The following is an 18881-nucleotide window of genomic DNA, read 5'->3' as shown; positions in this document are numbered from 1 at the left end:
TAGTAAGTTCATTAGGCTTCGATACTTGCCACATACCCCCGTTTTCATTAATATCTATGGATTTCTTTTTCGTTAACGTAATATGCTTGTCATGATTTTTCTTTGTCTTTCTAGAACTTATTGTATCTTCCTCCATATAAACCATACGCAATAGATCAGCTTATTCATCTATTAATTATTACTGCTATTATTATTGGTGGTGGTGTTATAACCACTTTATAGATGAGTAATCTGAAGGAATCAGATAACTTTTCCCTTTCCAAAAGCACTTAAGAAATCCACTTTCGGGTAATCATTTTGAGGTAGGATGAGAAACCAGGCTTGAAGAGGGCAAAAATGACTCTTTCAATTCACCAGTTGGACTGAGCTGTACGTCACCTCTAGGTAATAGCGTGGGAACTGCACAAGCAAAGGGAGACACTGAAGACGACAATGGTAATAGCCGTACTGTTTTCTAATGGACAAAAAAAAATGCCTATATTATAAGTTCTGTTTCTCCTGCTTTCTGGCAGTATCATGCTCAGAGTGGAGTCCTGGCAAGGAAGTCAGGATACTTAGGTTCTGAAACCTGGTAATGATACTAACATAATGAGAGAACTTGAACAAGTCAACCCGACCTCTCTGAGCCTCAGTTTCCTTACTCACGAAATGAGACTGAGAACATCGAAGTTCTCTAAGGGCCTCCTAGTTCTAAAATGCTTCCAGTCTAGGAAATAGCATAGAAGTCAATACGAGTGCAGGCTGAAGGGAAAGACAGGGCAGGGAGAAGGTTGCTTCCAGCCTAGAGAACAATCTCTGAACCACACCACTTGGCTCTTCTGCCCGTCTGTGCCCAAGATTGGGAGCACAGGCAGTTAATAGAGAAGAGTGGAAAACTGCTCAGTCCTTACAGCCATCATTAACTGTCTGATTTTGGGTTTCTCAGGAAGTAGTGATAGTAGAGGTGTCCTGATAGCAAGAACCTTCAGATGATGCCGTTCCTCAAACGTAGTGAGAATTTCTCAACCTCCCTGAGTTTGTCATGACCCTCTTGTTCTTACAGAAAATTTCCAACATCCATCTCTACTTGGAACTCTAAATTCTCTGCAGCATTCTCCTCCTGTGGTGAGCAATGCAACTTCCCTAACACGAAGTGTCTGCAACTTCTCCAGAGTCTCTGCCCCTGCCGTCAGTTCGGCATCGGCTACTGGTACCCCTTTCCAGACACTCATGGGTAGTGCCTACCTTTACCAACATTCTAGCACGACTATGTTATCTGGAGTTACTGACCACAGCCAGATCTCCACTTCAGCTGCTTCCTATCCAGGTGTTCTTGAGTGGGACATCACAGCAAGCACTGAAAAGAATTCTTCTTCACTCGGAGACTTTACTCTGGCACTCACTGACCGCCACACAGCTGCCTCCTCCATGTTTCTGGCAGCCCAGTATGATAAAACTTCAGACGCCAAGAACATGGTCCCTCTACATCCATCGCTTTCTGCCAGCCTTGCTCAGGGAACACCATCTCAGATTCCAAATCAGGGGCAGAGCCGCCTGCCACTTCCCTGCCAGGAAGGAAGCCAGGTATATTACTATAACCAAGGCACACTGGGGTCTTTACTGTATGGAGAACTTGGCTCCTGCCCGCAATCCTACGGCTCGGCGTCATACACAGGAAGTCGGGCCTCTGGGCAACCAGAAATGGGAATGGGACTGAAGGAGATTCAGCCCACAAATATCCGACCAGCAGCTTCTACCTCTGCAGTCTGCCACCCTGTGCCTGCTCAACGCATCACAGAAACAAGTTTTCAAGGTGAGTATAACAAACGCCAGAGAAAGTTGAAGAATGAGGTCGGCATTCAAAAATGGGGTCAAATCGACAGCTGGGAAGGGGTGTAGAGGCAGGTAGAATTTAGATCCTGAGCCTTTAATAACCACTACCTTCGCTCAGTGCCCTCTGTTTTTAGACTCTATATGAGAACACCTAGGGCTTCCCTGGTGGCGCCTGCCAATGCAATGCGGGGGACACGGGTTCGAGCCCTGGTCTGCGAAGATCCCACATGCCGTGCAGCAACTAAGCGCATGTGCCACAACGACGGAGCCTGCATTCTAGAGCCCGTGAGCCTCAACTACCGAAGCCCACGTGCCTACAGCCCATGCTCCGCAACAAGAGAAGCCACCGCAATGAGAAGCCCGCACACCGCAACCAAGAGTAGCCCCCGCTAGCCGCCAACTAGAGAAAGCCCGTGCACTGCAATGAGAGACCCAGTGCAGCCAAAAAAATAAATACGTAGAATAAATAAGTTCAAACAGTAAATAAATACATAAACATAAATTACAAAAAAAAGAACACCTAATGCAGGTGGGAAGGTGGGAGGGCCACTGTAGAGGTCATCTATGCTACATGTACAAGAACCCCGAGAGCACACCAATCGGTACCACACTTTTCACTGCTGTAGCCGATCGTTCCCCCTGTACTGCCACACTGTAGCACTCCCTTCCCTCATCTACTGCTATAGTCTCTTTGGAAGGTGTTTCAGAACTCTTGTTATGAGAGTGCCAGTTGAACTGTCCTCACTTCCTTCATTTATACCAGGATTGAAGACCTTGTGGTCCGAGATCCTGTCCAGAGAGCAAGCAGGCTAAGACTCTGTCTTTGTTGATGTATTTCATCAGAAAGGGCTCTACCCCCTCTCCTAGTTCATGGTGTGACGTGTTCTTGGCCTCTCGGGAGAGTGGGGAGAATGGAAAGGACCCTATATGAGAATATGCTAGGCTCTGTAAAACATTTCAGGTTTTTAAAAATAAGACTCATTTTGTATTGGACTTATAACAGTCCTATGAAATACAAAGCGAGCCGAGAATCAGCGACAGGAAAGGCTCACCAGTAAGAATTACAACAGTCACCGCTTACCTCGTAGCATAGGGCACTGTCCATGATCCTTAAGAAGAGTTAGTAGAAATGCCTTGCCCATCTTGCCCCTGAACCCCTTGAAAGGTACACGACTGCTGTGTTGGTGTTTAGGGGGAGCATCTCACTTACCAGGGACTGACTTCTCCCTTGATCCCTTTGTAGGGATGGAGACCTCCCCCCTGGTGATGAAAAATTCCCTGGGATTGCAACCTCCAAGCCAGACGTTTTGTGTGACACAAAGTCAAGAACTCCCCAAGTCCTGCAGTAGCAGAAACAGCCACATACTTGAGAGTAACCCACCATCTGAACTTGGGGACATTTCAGTGACAGCTCCAGTCCAGAGTGCCAGGCGTCTCCTGGCCCTGCCTCCAGCTCCAAGCCAGGGACAAATAGAGAGTAAGCACGTGGATGATATCAAAACCAAGCTTTCAAAGCCTCTGGATGCCTACCAGATCCCAACAGAGAACCAAGATCCTCCACTACTCCCTTTAGGAATCCCTGATATTCACCAGCCGCTGGCCTGCACCGATCCCCTCAGCCAAGAGGAGCAGCCTGGTTCTGAAAATGCTGATCTGGGAGAGAACAGCCGGAGTCGTCAGGACCTAGGGACACTTGAAAATGGGACTGAACCTAGCAGTGGTCTTGCAGACGTTACTACACTGGCGGAGGATATTCACCTTCCCCAGCTCTTTAATCCTTTGAAAGAGCTTGATCAATCCCAAGGTCCCAACGTGATCAAAGCTAAAGACACCAGAGCCATTAAGGTGAATCAGGTGCAGGAAAAGCCAAGTGTCATAAAGGTTCCCTCTGATCAACCCAGGAAGAACAAACAGAAAGCCTCTGAGCCTATCAGTGGCGCTCCCAAGGCCAAAATCCAGCCAAAGAAACCAGAGTGCCTGTTAGGGGGAGAAGTGGTTACCTGCCACGCTGCAGTCAGTGACAGGGCTCCTGTGAACACGGCCAAGCACTCTCAAGGCAAACCTCAGAAAGCTGCATCCAGAAAGATCAGCAAAACTAAGAGCCACGGGCAGGAAAAGACCAAAAGGACCAGAGGGAGAAACAAGGCTGAAGAGAACAAGCAGTCAGGGAACAAAGTCAAGGCAGAAGAGAAGCCAGCAATCCCCCACACGAAGCGAAAGGAACACCAAACTGAGCTTCTCCAACAGAGCTTTCAAAAGCCTCGAACCTCCCTTGGCGTGCGCATGCTGGAGTCTGTGAAGGTTCTTCATGCGCTGGGGAAGAAGAATGAGACGAAAACTGGGCTCTCTTCCTGTCGGCTCTTGGGAAAGTCAAGCAACCCCAAAGACCCCCAGCCACCCCCAGCTATCCAGCCATGGCGGCATACCCCACGTGAGGGGAAGGGTCCTGAGAAAACGCAAGTCCAAGCCCAGAAACCAGACAGCAGTGCTGAAACAGAGTGTCCATCTCCAGCCCAGTATGAGCGGCCTCCTCCTGGGAAGGTCAAGTTGATACCTCTGCCTTTTTCTGCCTGGGACAAGCCTCAAGCTCGACCCGCTCCTCGGAGGCCACAGTCTCTGGCCTCACATCGGCCTGCTGGGGCTTACCGTGCCCAGCCTGGTTCTACTGACTCAGCTCAACCTGCTGCAGTCAATTCATCCCAGCCAGCTCCTGCCTCTTTGCCAGGCCCCGCCAAACCAGCTCAGCCAACTGTGACCAACCCAACCCAACCGGCTTGGACCAACCACACCCAGCCTCGTGTCCCTCAGTCTGCTGCTCCTAGGCCTGCACCCTCCAAAACTTCATCTGGCCCTCCTCTCCAGCGGGAGCCTGTTCCCCCTGCTGTGAATAAGCGCCAGGCCCCACCCAAGCTCCAAACCCAATTTCTACTCCAAGACTTCAGCAAGCAACGAGTTCCATGGAGGGAACCCAACGTGCCTGAGCCAGTCATGTCAAAGCCCATCGAACAAGAGCAGAGGCCAGAGCGAGAGGCCATGAAGAGGCGGGCTCAACAACAACGGGAGAATGCTGCCAGATACACCTCTTCGGGCAAGCTGCAATTTTTCACCGAGAGGGAAAACGAAATGGAAATTGCCGACTACTACGGATACGTCAAGTGAGAGCTGCTAGGATTCTTGGTGCCACCTTGGCTACCAGCTGTTCTTCCATACACAGGTAAGACAGGTATAGAACTGAATAAGTAAATGGAATACAATTAAATAGACGAGTAACAAACCTTTCGAATTTTCAGATGCTGCTAACTGGGGCGTGAGAAAGGAAGGACTGAAAGTTGGATGGGAGAATGAAAGAAAGGGGTAAAAACTGAGCAAAGAGGAAGGAACTTGGCCCAGGGCTAGGAAGGCCAAAAGAGACGTATGGATTTAGGAAAGGAAGCAGGAGTGAGGATGAAATGGCAGAAGTAAAAAGCAGGGTCAGAGGTCTGGGTTGAAAGAACACAATTGGAGTAGAGTTGAAGGTGACAGAAGAGGAGTCTAGGTTTACTAGGAGAAATAGAAAAAGTCTCTCGGGGACGCTGGCCTTAAGTCTCACAACCACCAGATAGGTATTTCAGAAAACAAGAGGTTCAGGACACATCTCTGAAAGGTCTGAGTTGCCTTATTCAGGTGTGACTGTAGTGGGGGAATAGGGAAATCTACCAGAGAAGTGGCTAGGGCTCAGAGTTATCCTAGGGGCAGCTGACGACAGGGGCAGAGCCAAGGGAACTGCTGGATCAGGAGGCCCACGAACAAATCAGGGGCAGAGCCGCCTGTCACTTCCCTGCCAGGAAGGAAGCCAGGTATATTACTATAACCAAGGCACACTGGGGTCTTTACTGTATGGAGAACTTGGCTCCTGCCCGCAATCCTACGGCTCTGCGTCACACACAGGAAGTCGGGCCTCTGGGCAACCAGAAATGGGAACGGGACTGAAGGAGATTCAGCCCACAAATATCCGACCACCAGCTTCCACCTCTGCAGTCTGCCACCCTGTGTCTGCTCAACGCATCACAGAAACAAGTTTTCAAGGTGAGTATACAGACGGCAGAGAAAAGTTGAACAATGAGGTCAGCATTCAAAAATGGGGTCAAATCGACAGCTGGGAAGGGGTGTAGAGACAGGTAGAATTTAGATCCTGAGCCTTTAATAACCACTACCTTCTCTCAGTGCTCTCTGTTTTTAGACTCTATATGAGAACACCTAGGGCTTCCCTGGTGGCGCCTGCCAATGCAGGGGACACGGGTTCGAGCCCTGGTCTGCGAAGATCCCACATGCCGTGCAGCAACTAAGCGCATGTGCCACAACGACGGAGCCTGCATTCTAGAGCCCGTGAGCCTCAACTACCGAAGCCCACGTGCCTACAGCCCATGCTCCGCAACAAGAGAAGCCACCGCGATGAGATGCCCGCACACCGCAACCAAGAGTAGCCCCCGCTAGCCGCCAACTAGAGAAAGCCCGTGCACAGCAATGAGAGACCCAGTGCGGCCAAAAAAATAAATACGTAGAATAAATAAGTTCAAACAGTAAATAAATACATAAACATAACTTACAAAAAAAAAGAACACCTAATGCAGGTGGGAAGGTGGGAGGGCCACTGTAGAGGTCATCTATGCTACATGTACAAGAACCCCGAGAGCACACCAATCGGTACCACACTTTTCACTGCTGTAGCCGATCGTTCCCCCCTGTACTGCCACACTGTAGCACTCCCTTCCCTCATCTACTGCTATAGTCTCTTTGGAAGGTGTTTCAGAACTCTTGTTATGAGAGTGCCAGTTGAACTGTCCTCACTTCCTTCATTTATACCAGGAGTGAAGACCTTGTGGTCCGAGATCCTGTCCAGAGAGCAAGCAGGCTAAGGCTCTGTCTTTGTTGATGTATTTCATCAGAAAGGGCTCTACCCCCTCTCCTAGTTCATGGTGTGAAGTGTTCTTGGCCTCTCGGGAAAGTGGGCAGAATGGAAAGGACCCTATATGAGAATGCTAGGCTCTGTAAAACATTTCAGGTTTTTAAAAATAAGACTCATTTTGTATTGGACTTACAACAGTCCTATGAAATACAAAGAAAGCCGAGAATCAGTGACAGGAAAGGATCACCAGTAAGAACTACAACAGTCACCGCTTACCTCGTAGCATAGGGCACTGTCCGTGATCCTTAAGAAGAGTTAGTAGAAATGCCTTTGCCCATCTTGCCCCTGAACCCCTTGAAAGGTACACGACTGCTGTGTTGGTGTTTAGGGGGAGCATCTCACTTACCAGGGACTGACTTCTCCCTTGATTCCTCTGTAGTGATGGAGACTTCCCCGCTGATGAAAAATTCCCTGGGATTGCAACCTCCAAGCCAGACAGCTTTCCTATGGAATGACAGAGAACTTGTCAAGGTGAAACACCAGTCTGCGGGAGAAAGGGAAGAAGAGAATGATGGAAATCGTTTCTGGGAAACTATTTTTACATTATGTGTTGTTTGTTCCCGGTAAATAAACTGAAATCTTCTTAACAGTAAAACAAAATCGAAACCACTAAAGCCAATAATACAGGAGTATAACGTTCGAAAAAAATTTCTTTGGCTGCGCAGCATGTGGGATCTTAGCTCCCCAACCAGGGATTGAACCCACGCCTGCTGCATTGGAAGCGCAGAGTCTTCACCACGGGACCACCGGGGAAGTCCCAGGACTACCACTTTTAAAGGAGAAGGTACAAACCCCTCGGTTCTATGAACTGGAGATTTTTAGTCAGAAGTCAATATATTTGTTGTTAGGCACATTTTATGTTAGGCTGTCTCCCTGCACAGGATGCAGGCGCCTTGAGAATGGAAGTCATATCCCTCTATAGTACGTCCCTCTTCTTTCTGCTTTGCAGTTTGCTGCTCCACTTGTTCAACCCCACCTAGTAATAACCTATACTTCCCTTGTTCCTGTTTTCCCATCTGGAAAACAGACAAAAGGCAACCAAACAACGCAAAGGTCTCAACAAATAAGGGATATCCAAAACCAGAGATGGCCAAAACTTCTGTATCCCTCATGAAACCTAGCCCGGTGTTCAATACTTAGGTATCATTAATACATGCGTGTTGACTGAAACAGTTGAAACTCAATTCTTCCACTTCCCAGTTTAGTTTTAGTCCTCATACAAAACCTGATAATCAACTTGGTTAATGCTAGGGATCACAGTGAAAAATAATATCTGAACTGACTTCTGTCAGATGAGTGAGAACTAAGGTTATTTCAGTGTATCTGAAGCATAGAAAGTGAGGGCAAAAGTGGCATAAGATGGGGCTAGAGAAGCAGAGAGGATTCTAGACCACGCAGAGTCTTAAAGGCCAACACTGTTTTCTATTCTCAAAACAATGCTTGTGAGCGATGTTTATGAGCAATGTTCCAACTTGCCTTGAAGGTTTTTTGTGTGAAGAACGGATTGGAAGGAAACAAGATATATGGACACTAGTTAGGACCTAATCGCAACACACAGGCAAGTTCAGTATTAGGGTGTTGAGGGAGAGCTGACAGATTCCAAAGAAATTCAGGAGATGAACTGAAGCGGGCTTAATGGGGTATGAGATGGAGGAAAGGAAGGTCTTAGGGAATTAAAGGGTTTACTGCACACATGAGCAAAGTCTCAAAATTAATCATTTGAACGTACAGAGGTAGATCTCTCAAATGACTCCGGTTAGGAAGCAACGGTACGCCCTTTAGAATTCCTAGAGACAACACAAATCAACTGTTTCGATGGAAAATTCGGCGGGACCGGTGCGTTTTTTCACTCCAACTTAGCTCCAGTTCCTATTACTCACATCTTCTGTGCCAAAACAACACAGCTGGAGGAACTGAAGGGGATTCCGTTTTGGTAATTAAGGAGTGTCCCCAACACTGACAGTCCCATCTTAAAAAGCACTCCCTCTGCATTTTACCCGAGGAGCAATGGCCAGAGCCTCCCTTTGAAAACGATGGGCAGAAATGAGAACATCACACACAGTCCCTTTCAGCTACTGTGAACTGAGCCGCGAGACGACCAATACCCCCTGGCACAGCGCGGACGGGCCAGCGCGCGGGGGCAACAGGGACAGGAGACAGCACAAGAGACGAAGCCCAGGCCCAGGGGCCAAGGCCTATTACCTTTCCGGCATGTGCAAAACATAAAACAGAAGCAATATTGTAACAAATTCATTAAAGACTTAAGAAAAAAACAAAAATCAGATGCTAAAGTGCCTACTCTAACCACTATACTATACTATATTGCTTCTATAAAACAAGCACTAAACCTCAGATACAGAAAAAAACCCTTTTCGTGTCCTCACACCTAGGTCAAAATTACAAAGCGTTAATTCAGGAGACAGAAAGGGAAGGAATAAATCTGAATGAATCTGAGTCAGAACACAGTGCTATAACCTTAGGCAAATTCCACAATACCCATGCCTCAACATGGCAAATTCCACAATACCCATGCCTCAACCTCCCTATCTATAAAGGAGTTAACCACACCAGCGCTAACCATTACTTGCCTCCTGGTAGCTTGTGAGTGTTAATTAATATTTGTAATAAATACACAGATCATCAGTTGAAAGAAACAAGGAAAACTACAGCGTTATTATTATTGCCTTGTTGCTAGAGCTAAACACCACAAATCAACATAAATAACTTATGTACACCAAGAATGTAGGGTTTGAATATGTACTTTGAAAGGCAATCGTATAATTAGTTGTTTCACCTCTAATTGCTTTTCCTTTTTTTTTTTTTTTTTTAATTTAAAAAAGCAATACAGGGACTTCCCTGGTGGTTCAGTGGTAAAGAATCCGTCCTGCAATGCAGGGGACGCGGGTTCGATTCCCGGTCGGGGAACTAAGATCCCACATGCCGCGGGGCAACTAAGCCCTCGCACCAAACTACTGAGCTCGCACACCTCAATGAGGTAGCCCACGTGCCACAACTAGAGAGAGAAAACCCGCACGCCACAACTAGAGAGAAGCTCTCATGCTGCAACGAAGAGCCCGTGCGCCGCAACGACAATAAAGATCCCACATGCCTTAACGAAGGTCCCGCATGCCGCAACTAAGACCCAATACAGCCAATCAACCAATCAATCAATCAAGTGGGGCGGGGGGAGCAATACAGGAATTTCCCTGGCAGTCCAGCGGTTAAGACTCCAAGCTCCCAATGCAGGGGGCACGGGCTCGATCCCTGATTGGGGAACCAAGATCCCACATGTGGCACAGCGTAGCCGAAAAAAAAACAAAAAAAGCAACACATACCCTACGGCATTTATCCCAGAGAACGCATGTTCGCACAAAAAAAGGTACACAAATGTCCACAGCATCTCTATCAGTAATAGTCAGGAAATGGGAAAAAAACTCAGATGTTCTTCAATGGGCAAGTGATTAAACAAACTGAAGTACAGCCAAACCATGGAATACTACTCAGCAATTAAAAAGAAAGCGGCACTGGGACCTCTCTGGTGTTCCAGCGGTTAAGACTCTGCACTCTCAATGCAGGGGGCCCAGGTTCCATCCCTGGTCAGGGAACTAGATCCCGCATGCTGCAACTAAAGACCCGCACAGCCAAATAAATAAATAAATATTTTTTTAAAAAAAAAAGGAGCACTGTTGATTCATGCAATTTGGATGACTCTCCAGGGAATTACACTGATTGAAAAAGGCCGATCCAAAAGGTTGCATACTGGGAATTCCCTGGCGGTCCAGTGTTTAGCACTCAGCACTTTCACTACCTGGGCTGGGTTCAATCCTTGGTCGGGGAACTAAGATCGCACAACCGGCAGCGCAGCCAAAAAAAAATTTTTTTTACTTAAAAAAAAAAAAAAGGTTACACACTATATGATTTTATTCACATAACATTCTTTTTTTTTAATTAATTAGTTAATTTATTTTATTTTTGGCTGCGTTGGGTCTTCGTTGCTGCGTGTGGGCTTTCTCTAGTTGCGGCGAGCGGGGGCTACTCTTTGTTGCAGTGTGCGGGCTTCTCGCTGCGGTGGCTTCTCTTGTTGCAGAGCACGGGCTCTAGGCACGCGGGCTTCAGTAGTTGTGGCACGTGGGCTCAGTAGTTGTGGCTCCCGGGCTCTAAAGCGCAGGCTCAGTCGTTGTGGCGCATGGGCTTAGTTGCTCCGCGGCATGTGGGATCTTCCCGGACAAGGGATCAAACCCATGTCCCCTGCAATGGCAGGCAGATTCTTAACCGCTGCGCCACCAGGGAAGTCCCACATAACATTCTTGAAATGACAGGTTGCCAGGGACAGATAGGGCCGGGGGAGTGGGAGACGGGCCATCTTCCCCAGGGGGTATTTTCCCTTGATCATCTGCACAAAAACTTTATTGCAACTTTATCCACTGCACTATCAGATCATTATGATTTGGTGGGGAGTGGGGGAGCAGCAGTGGCTATAAAATGGCATCAGGAGAGATCCTGTGGGATGGAAATGTTCTCTATCTTGACTGTGTCAATGGCAATACCCAGGTTGTGACAGTATACTATGATTCTGTAAGATGTTACCATTGGGGAAAACTGGGGAAAGGACACACAGGAGCTATCGCACTATTATTTCTTACAATTGCATGTAAACCTACAATAATCTGTAAACAAAAAGTTTAATCAGAAATGAAGGCAACACATGCCTCTTGTAACAAGTAAAACAATAGTCTGTGGTCAGTCTCTTTCTCTACCCGTCCCATTCCCTCCCTCTTGAGATAACCATGCAAACTCACTGCTCATACAAACAGGCATGCATTTAATACTTTCTGTTTACTGTATCAAAATGGGATCATACATACTACATATTACCCTGCAGCCTACCTTCTTCACCCATCATCCCTATATCATAGAGAGCTTAAAAAAAAAAAATTTTTTTTTAAGTGCCAAGCAGGATGGCAGGTATAGAAAATTTTCTGACTAGGGCAAATCTGACAAATGTTTACCGTGCTAATGTGCCATAGCTCAGCCAGGTGCATTCAGTGAGAGCACAATATGCAAGTAGCATTCTAAAGAGATCTGCAAAAAATGCAAGGTCTTCAGCAGCTCTTCGAGGATCCCATCCCCCTCTCTGCCTCCTCCATGGAACCATCCCATGGAGGTTTAACAGTTTAACTCCATTTGCCCCCTCCTGCTGTTTGTGCTTTTGTTGTATACTTCTGTTCTACATCTCCACAAGACATTATTATTGTCATTTATTTACAAAATAACGTATAAATATAAAGGTGTATGTACCTGGGTATATGTACATGTATATATTAGACACACACACACACTTTAAGTGCTCTTTGTTCTTTCCTGCAGTTGTGTTCTTTTTTTGGGGGGGGGGGGGCAAGTTTTTATATTGGTAAAGTTCTGTACTACTAGAAATAGAAGATTTGAAAAGAAAAGTGAGACTTGAGGATTATCTGTGGAGCTTATCCTCATTCTCCTGCTGACGCATTATGTGTTTATAATTTGAGAACTGCAGATAAATACAAACTGGTCTTCTCCATACTTGCTCACTAAGGAATTCCTCATTTCTAGGAAACGTCTATTTCAAGGAAAGGAAACAAACAAAAACACCTAGTGCACTAGATGATTAAAAGGTACACATTTTATAGCCTGAGTTCGAGAAAAAAATTACCCAAGAAACGGCCTTTTTCCCTAGGAGCCAGCTTCTACTAGGGGAGTCTAGGGTTCTCTAGGCAAAGAAAAAAAACTTGCCAGTTTAAACAGAGTAACAGAAACGTTCAGCCAATCAAATATACAGAACTCATCACTTGCAGTGAGGAATGAAAGGCCTGTATCAACAGAAAAAATAAATGGCACCGGCAACGTCTGCAACAGAAAACAAACAGGAAATCCTTTAAAAAGCCAAAATTGCAAAGACAGATGAACAGGGTATGAAATTACACGCCGGGCAATGCACCTGTTAAAGGAAAAGAGGCGCACACCAAGTCTGAAGTCTTAAGAATTCGGTGTTTAACACTACTTCTGCATGCTGCCCAGCAGAAAACTCGGGTCCTGGCTTAATCCACAACGCACACTTCATTTAAGGAGGTGAACTGCTTGGTCTGACTCAGTTTCTTATTCTGTAAAATGAATGCAACACAGCTGTCGTGAGTCCCCAAAGAATTCTGCACAAACGCTTTGTAACTCCAAAGTGCTGTGCAAATCAGAGCAGCCCTTCTCTCCTTCACATTCGTTGGACTTAGAATTTCAGAAGTTTAGCTGAAAATATAGACGACTCGGAAGCAAGGGACTGAGAGTGGCCCACACAGGTGGAAAGAAATGCAGAAACTGGAGCACCTCATACAAACCGCAAGAGACCACGTTCACGTGCACACGTTATCAGTAACAGAAAACGCCACCGGTAGCAACTGTAAACCACTGAGAGGACCAGCAACGACATGTGTCCAAATCCAGCCGGCAGCACAGCCTCGTCGGCGGCAATGCCTTAAACACAGCTCCCCGCACTCCGCGGCCTAACGAGATCCACTTTTTCCAAAAAGTTTAGCAACTTGCCAAGTACACTGGCGTAGTTCACCTTTTTTAATTGCTAAACAAACATGCAGGGGAGTTGAGACAATCAAGGGAATGTTCAGCCTTCCTCAAAAATAAGATCCAGGAAATTCACGTTTTGCTTGAACAGTTTCATGTCTAAAACTGATCACAAACCTCTGTTTGATGTTGTTTTCTCGCTGCTGGCCAATGAGCCCGGGAAAGAGAACCAATTCTTTCAAACAGGGAGGGCTCTCTGCACTCTTCAGCTAAACCAGCGAGGCTTTACCACCGTCACGTTTAAAATAATGAGGAAGATGCCTCCATAGAGTTTACCGGGCTGCGCTAATCACGAGGGGCCTCGGGCGCCCAGGGCGGATCCCAGCGCCGGTGGCCGCGGGACCGGACGCCCTCCCCGGGACCCCCCCAGGACCCCCTCCCCGGGACGCGGCCGCGGGACAGGACGCCCCCCAGAACCCCTGCCCGGGACGCAGCTGCGGGACAGGACGCCCCCCAGACCCCTGCCCGGGACGCAGCTGCGGGACAGGACGCCCCCCAGAACCCCTGCCCGGGACGCGGCCGCGGGACACGAAGCTCCCCCCTCCCCAGGAACCCCTCCCCAGAGCGCGGGCCTCGCCGCCGTCTCGCAGCACCCGCCGCGCTCACCGCGGGCCGGGAGCCCCCTCAGGCCGACTGGCCCCCGCCCGCCGCCCGGCCTCCCTCCGGCCCGCGCCGCCCGCCGCGCTCACCGCGTTTTTCTTCTGCACCATCTTGTCCATCTTCTTGGCAATGCGGACCACCTCGTCCTCCATGGCCCTGGCAGGCCTGCCCCGCGCCGGGCCGCGGGGGACGGGAAACGAGAGGAGCTGGCCGGGCGGCAGGTAAGCCCAGGCGTCGGCGAGGGCCCTCACCAGGCGTGACCGAGGCGCTTCTTCACTCACGACGACTGCGACGGCGGGGGCGGCGGCGGCGGCGGCGCTCCTCCCACGCAGGCAGCGCCAATCGAGCTCCCAGCTCGCGGCGGCGACGGCGGCGGCGCTCCTCCCCCGCAGGCAGCGCCAATCGAGCTCCCAGCTCGCGGCGGCGACGGCGGCGGCGCTCCTCCCACGCAGGCAGCGCCAATCGAGCTCCCAGCTCGCGGCGGCGACGGCGGCGGCGCTCCTCCCCCGCAGGCAGCGCCAATCGAGCTCCCAGCTCGCGGCGGCGGCGGCGGCGGCGCTCCTCCCCCGCAGGCAGCGCCAATCGAGCTCCCAGCTCGCGGCGGCGGCGGCGGCGGCGGCGCTCCTCCCCCGCAGGCAGCGCCAAACGAGCTCCCAGCTCGCGGCGGCGGCGGCGGCGGCGCTCCTCCCCCGCAGGCAGCGCCAATCCAGCTCGCGGCGACGGCGGCGCTCCTCCCCCGCAGGCAGTGCCAAGCGAGCTCCCAGCTCGCGGCGGCGACGGCGGCGGCGCTCCTCCCCCGCAGGCAGTGCCAAGCGAGCTCCCAGCTCGCGGCGGCGGCCCCCCTCCCCCGCAGGCAGCGCCAATCGAGCTCCCAGCTCGCGGCGGCGGCGGCGCTCCTCCCCCGCAGGCAGCGCCAATCGAGCTCCCAGCTCGCGGCGGCGGCGGCGGCGCTCCTCCCCCGCAGGCAGCGCCAAACGAGCTCCCAGCTCGCGGCGGCGGCGCTCCTCCCCCGCAGGCAGCGCCAATCCAGCTCGCGGCGGCGGCGGCGGCGCTCCTCCCCCGCAGGCAGTGCCAAGCGAGCTCCCAGCTCGCGGCGGCGGCGCTCCTCCCCCGCAGGCAGTGCCAAGCGAGCTCCCAGCTCGCGGCGGCGGCGCTCCTCCCCCGCAGGCAGCGACAATCGAGCTCCCGGCTCGCGGCGGCGACGGCGGCGCTCCTCCCCCGCAGGGAGCGCCAGTCGAGCTCCCAGCTCGCGGCGGCGGCGGCGGCGCTCCTCCCCCGCAGGGAGCGCCAATCGAGCTCCCAGCTCGCGGCGGCGACGGCGGCGGCGCTCCTCCCCCGCAGGCAGCGACAATCGAGCTCCCAGCTCGCGGCGGCGGCGGCGGCGGCGGCGCTCCTCCCCCGCAGGCAGCGCCAATCGCGCTCCCAGCTCTGTTCTTTTGTTTTTTTTTTTTTTTGAATTCTGAGATTTTTCATTTGAAGTACATCTTAAAGCTATTAAATTCACAAATATGCTAATTTAAATACCCAATTCTATTATCTAAAACACACATTGCAAACATACAAATATCTATTCTCTCCACATGTCAGAGCCCATTCATTTCATGGTTTGGAAATGGGGAGAATAGATCCCCTTAAACTGCAAGTCAGCAGGTGTTTCTTTACAGTTAACTTTAGCAAAATTCATACAAAATATTAATGAACAATGAATGATCTTCTTTACTTGTTAACTCACAAGGAAACACCTTCAAAACTGCATTTTGTTAAAGTTTCTGTACTAAAATGTAGAAAAACTGAACTACACAAATATTGAAAAGTTTAAAATTCCTTAATTTTTTATTCCTGGTACCACTACCACAATTTACAGGGCAATATACCTGATGTAATGAAAAGAAAAAGACAAAGCTACAACAGATAAAAGACCTCAGGAATGTACATCTAATTGACCCTCCGTTGCATGAATCAATAGCTGCACTTTTTGCAAACTGTGGCTAGGACAGTCCTGAACAAGAAGGGTTTCCTGTTTAAGCTGCAGTAACTTTTCTGACTATGGATCATCGTTCCTTCTGCGGCAGGTTTTTACAGTTCCTCTAATGCATTTGGGACGACTGTCTCAAAGTAACCTGCAGCTTTCCTGACAACTCCTCGCTCTCTCTCCTGCTAAGAACTGTAGCCCTTTTCTTCTAAGTTTTGAGAACCTTCTGCTACCATATCCACCACTTCCACCACCAGATCCATAACCACCACCATAGGGACTTCCCGAGCTTCTTCCACCAAAACTGCCCCCCTTCATGGGTCCATAATTTGATTGCTGTTGTCCACTATAATTTCCAAAATCATTATAGCTCCCACCACCACCACCGTAGTTACCTCCAAAATTTCCTCCTTCATTGTAAGCATCATATCCTCCACCACCGCCACCATATCCACCATCTTGGTTTCCATATCCTGGTCCACCACCACCATAGCCTCCTCTACTACTGTAACCAGGACCACCACCATCGTTACCACCGTCGCCTCCAAATCCGTTTTATCCACCATCACCTCCTCCATAACTACCTCTGCTGCCACCACCTCCACCACCATAGCCTCCTCTTCCACCAAAGTTTCCACCACGGCCAAAGTTACCTCCACCACCTCCAAAGTTTCCTCCACGACCCATAAAGTTGCCAGATCCACCTCCACGACCTCTCTGTGATCCAGCAGATTGCATTTCTTGTTTAGAAAGGGCCTTTTTCACTTACAATTATGCCCATTAATAGTGTGGTATTTCTGAACAACAATTTTATCAACTGTATCATGATCATCAAAAGTTACAAAAGCAAATCCTCTCTTTTTTCCACTCTGCCTGTCTTCCATAACTCCTATGGTTTCAATCTTGCCATACTTTTCAAAGTAGTCTCTCGAATTACATTCTTCTGTATCTTCTTTAATACCACCAACAAAAATTTTCTTCACTGTTAGATGGGCACCAGGCTTTACAGAATCCTCTCTAGAAACAGCTCTCTTTGGTTCCACTACACGCCCATCAACCTTGTGTGGTCGAGCACACATTGCTGCATCCACCTCTTCAACCCAAGAGTAAGTCACAAAACCAAAGCCCCTGGAACGGTTTGTCTGGGGGTCTCTCATCACCACACAATCTGTAAGTGTGCCCCATTTCTCAAAATGTTCTCTTAAGCTATCGTCTGTAGTTTCAAAGCTCAGACCGCCAATAAACAGTTTTCTCAACTGTTCTGGTTCCTTTGGATCATGGCCCTCCTCCCCCCGGCGGCGGCGGCGGCCGGAGTCGGGCTGGGGGCGACCGGGCGGCGGTTTTACCTCCGTTTTGAGACCGGACTCGCCTCTTCCAACTCGAGTTCAATATGGGACCGAGAGCCCAGCTCTGTTCTATGTTGGGCCATTTTACTTCAGCCCAAAAAAATTTCTTCTAGTATTCCCTAAGGTCTGCTGGGGATCAGTTTTCTTATTTTTCATTTATCTGTATTTGATTTTTTAAAATTGATTCCAATTTTCTGTTGAGATTCTCCATATTTTAATCTATTAATCCCCATCTTTTACTCTCAATATAGTCATTTTAAAGTTCTGTGCTAACTCCAGAATCTGAATTCCCTCTAAATCAATTTTTCTTGGTTTTTTTTTTTTTTTTTTGTCTTAAGTTTTAGTCACTTTTTCCTGCTTCAGGAATTTCATAATTTTTGATTGTGTGCTGGACGTGGTGAATAAAAAATTCATAGAGACTGAAGATGCTATTACTTTGCACCAGAGAAGATTTACCCTTTTCTCTGTTAATCAGAGTGGCTGATCATTTCAGTCATTTCAGGAATTTTACTAGGTCAGAACTGGGTTGGAGCTTTAGTTGTCTCATCCTACCTATGATTTTTCCTAATTTGTGGCCTCCCTGGATTTTTGCTGTGAGCCTGACAGGTCTTTGATTCTTCAATAAATACAGTCAGTTATTGACTTCAGTCTTTCAGATGTTTGAATTCAGCTCTTTAGGCTCTCAGTTCTCACAGCTTCAGAGTATGGCAAATGTAAGGAGAGACCAGCTATGTATTTGTTGCCGTTACACTTTCTCAGTGAAAATTTGTCTCATAAACACTGAAACATTGCAGATGATTTCACTTTTTCTGACTCAGCCCCCTTCTTGGGGATGGCACTTCTGGGTTTTTACTGTGAGTCTGGTAGGTCTCTAATTCCTCACTTTGGAAAGTTCTCTCCCTCAGGCATTAGGTATTTAGCTTCCTGCTTTATATAGGTTCAAAAACTGGCAAATGTCTTGAAGAGGAGACCTAATGATTGTCACAGGCCCCTTTATCTAGCGGGATTTGGTTTGTTAGTGCCATGACTGTGCAGGAAATTTCACTCTGCTTTCTTGGCTCAGTCCCCCATCATCCTATACCACCCTGACACTAAGGAAATGTCCTGTGGGGGAAATCGGCTTGACATTCTGCTAGATTTCACTCCATCATGCCAGCAAATGAGTTCATCAAAAGGTATGGTGATTTCTCTTTTCCAGTGGAGTATGTCTCCCTACACCAAACCCCTGCTCCAAATCTCTAAATGTCCCTCTCTAGCATATTAGTTGATATTGTTTCTTGATTGCTTCCTTAGCTCGATGATCTTTTATTCAAGTTTGTTTGCTCGTTGCAGCAGGAGTGATGGCCTGTGCCTACCTAGTGCAGGCATATTATTATGGAGATATGGCTTTGGTCCCAGACACCACAATAAGGAGAATATCATAAGAAAGCAAGTCACACGAGTTGTTTGGTTTCCCAGTGCATGTAAAAGTTATGTTTATGCTATACTGTAGTCTATTAAGTGTGCAATAGCATTATGTCTAAAAAAAGTACATATCTTAATTTGAAAGTAGACTTTAAGAATGCTACCCATAGGGGGCTTCCCTGGTGGCGCAGTGGTT

At 48.7% G+C, this 18881-nt stretch overlaps 1 pseudogene; it reads right to left on the bottom strand.

Moving 5' to 3' along the window:
- Window positions 1-16390: 16390 nt before the first annotated feature.
- Window positions 16391-17313, bottom strand: LOC132359015 (heterogeneous nuclear ribonucleoprotein A3-like; annotated as a pseudogene).
- Between the last annotated feature and the right edge of the window lie 1568 nt (window positions 17314-18881).

The sequence above is a fragment of the Balaenoptera ricei genome, unplaced genomic scaffold (assembly GCF_028023285.1).
Source record: "Balaenoptera ricei isolate mBalRic1 unplaced genomic scaffold, mBalRic1.hap2 scaffold_954, whole genome shotgun sequence".
NCBI classification, from domain to species: Eukaryota; Metazoa; Chordata; class Mammalia; order Artiodactyla; family Balaenopteridae; genus Balaenoptera; species Balaenoptera ricei.
This window is presented reverse-complemented; position numbering and strand designations above follow the sequence as displayed.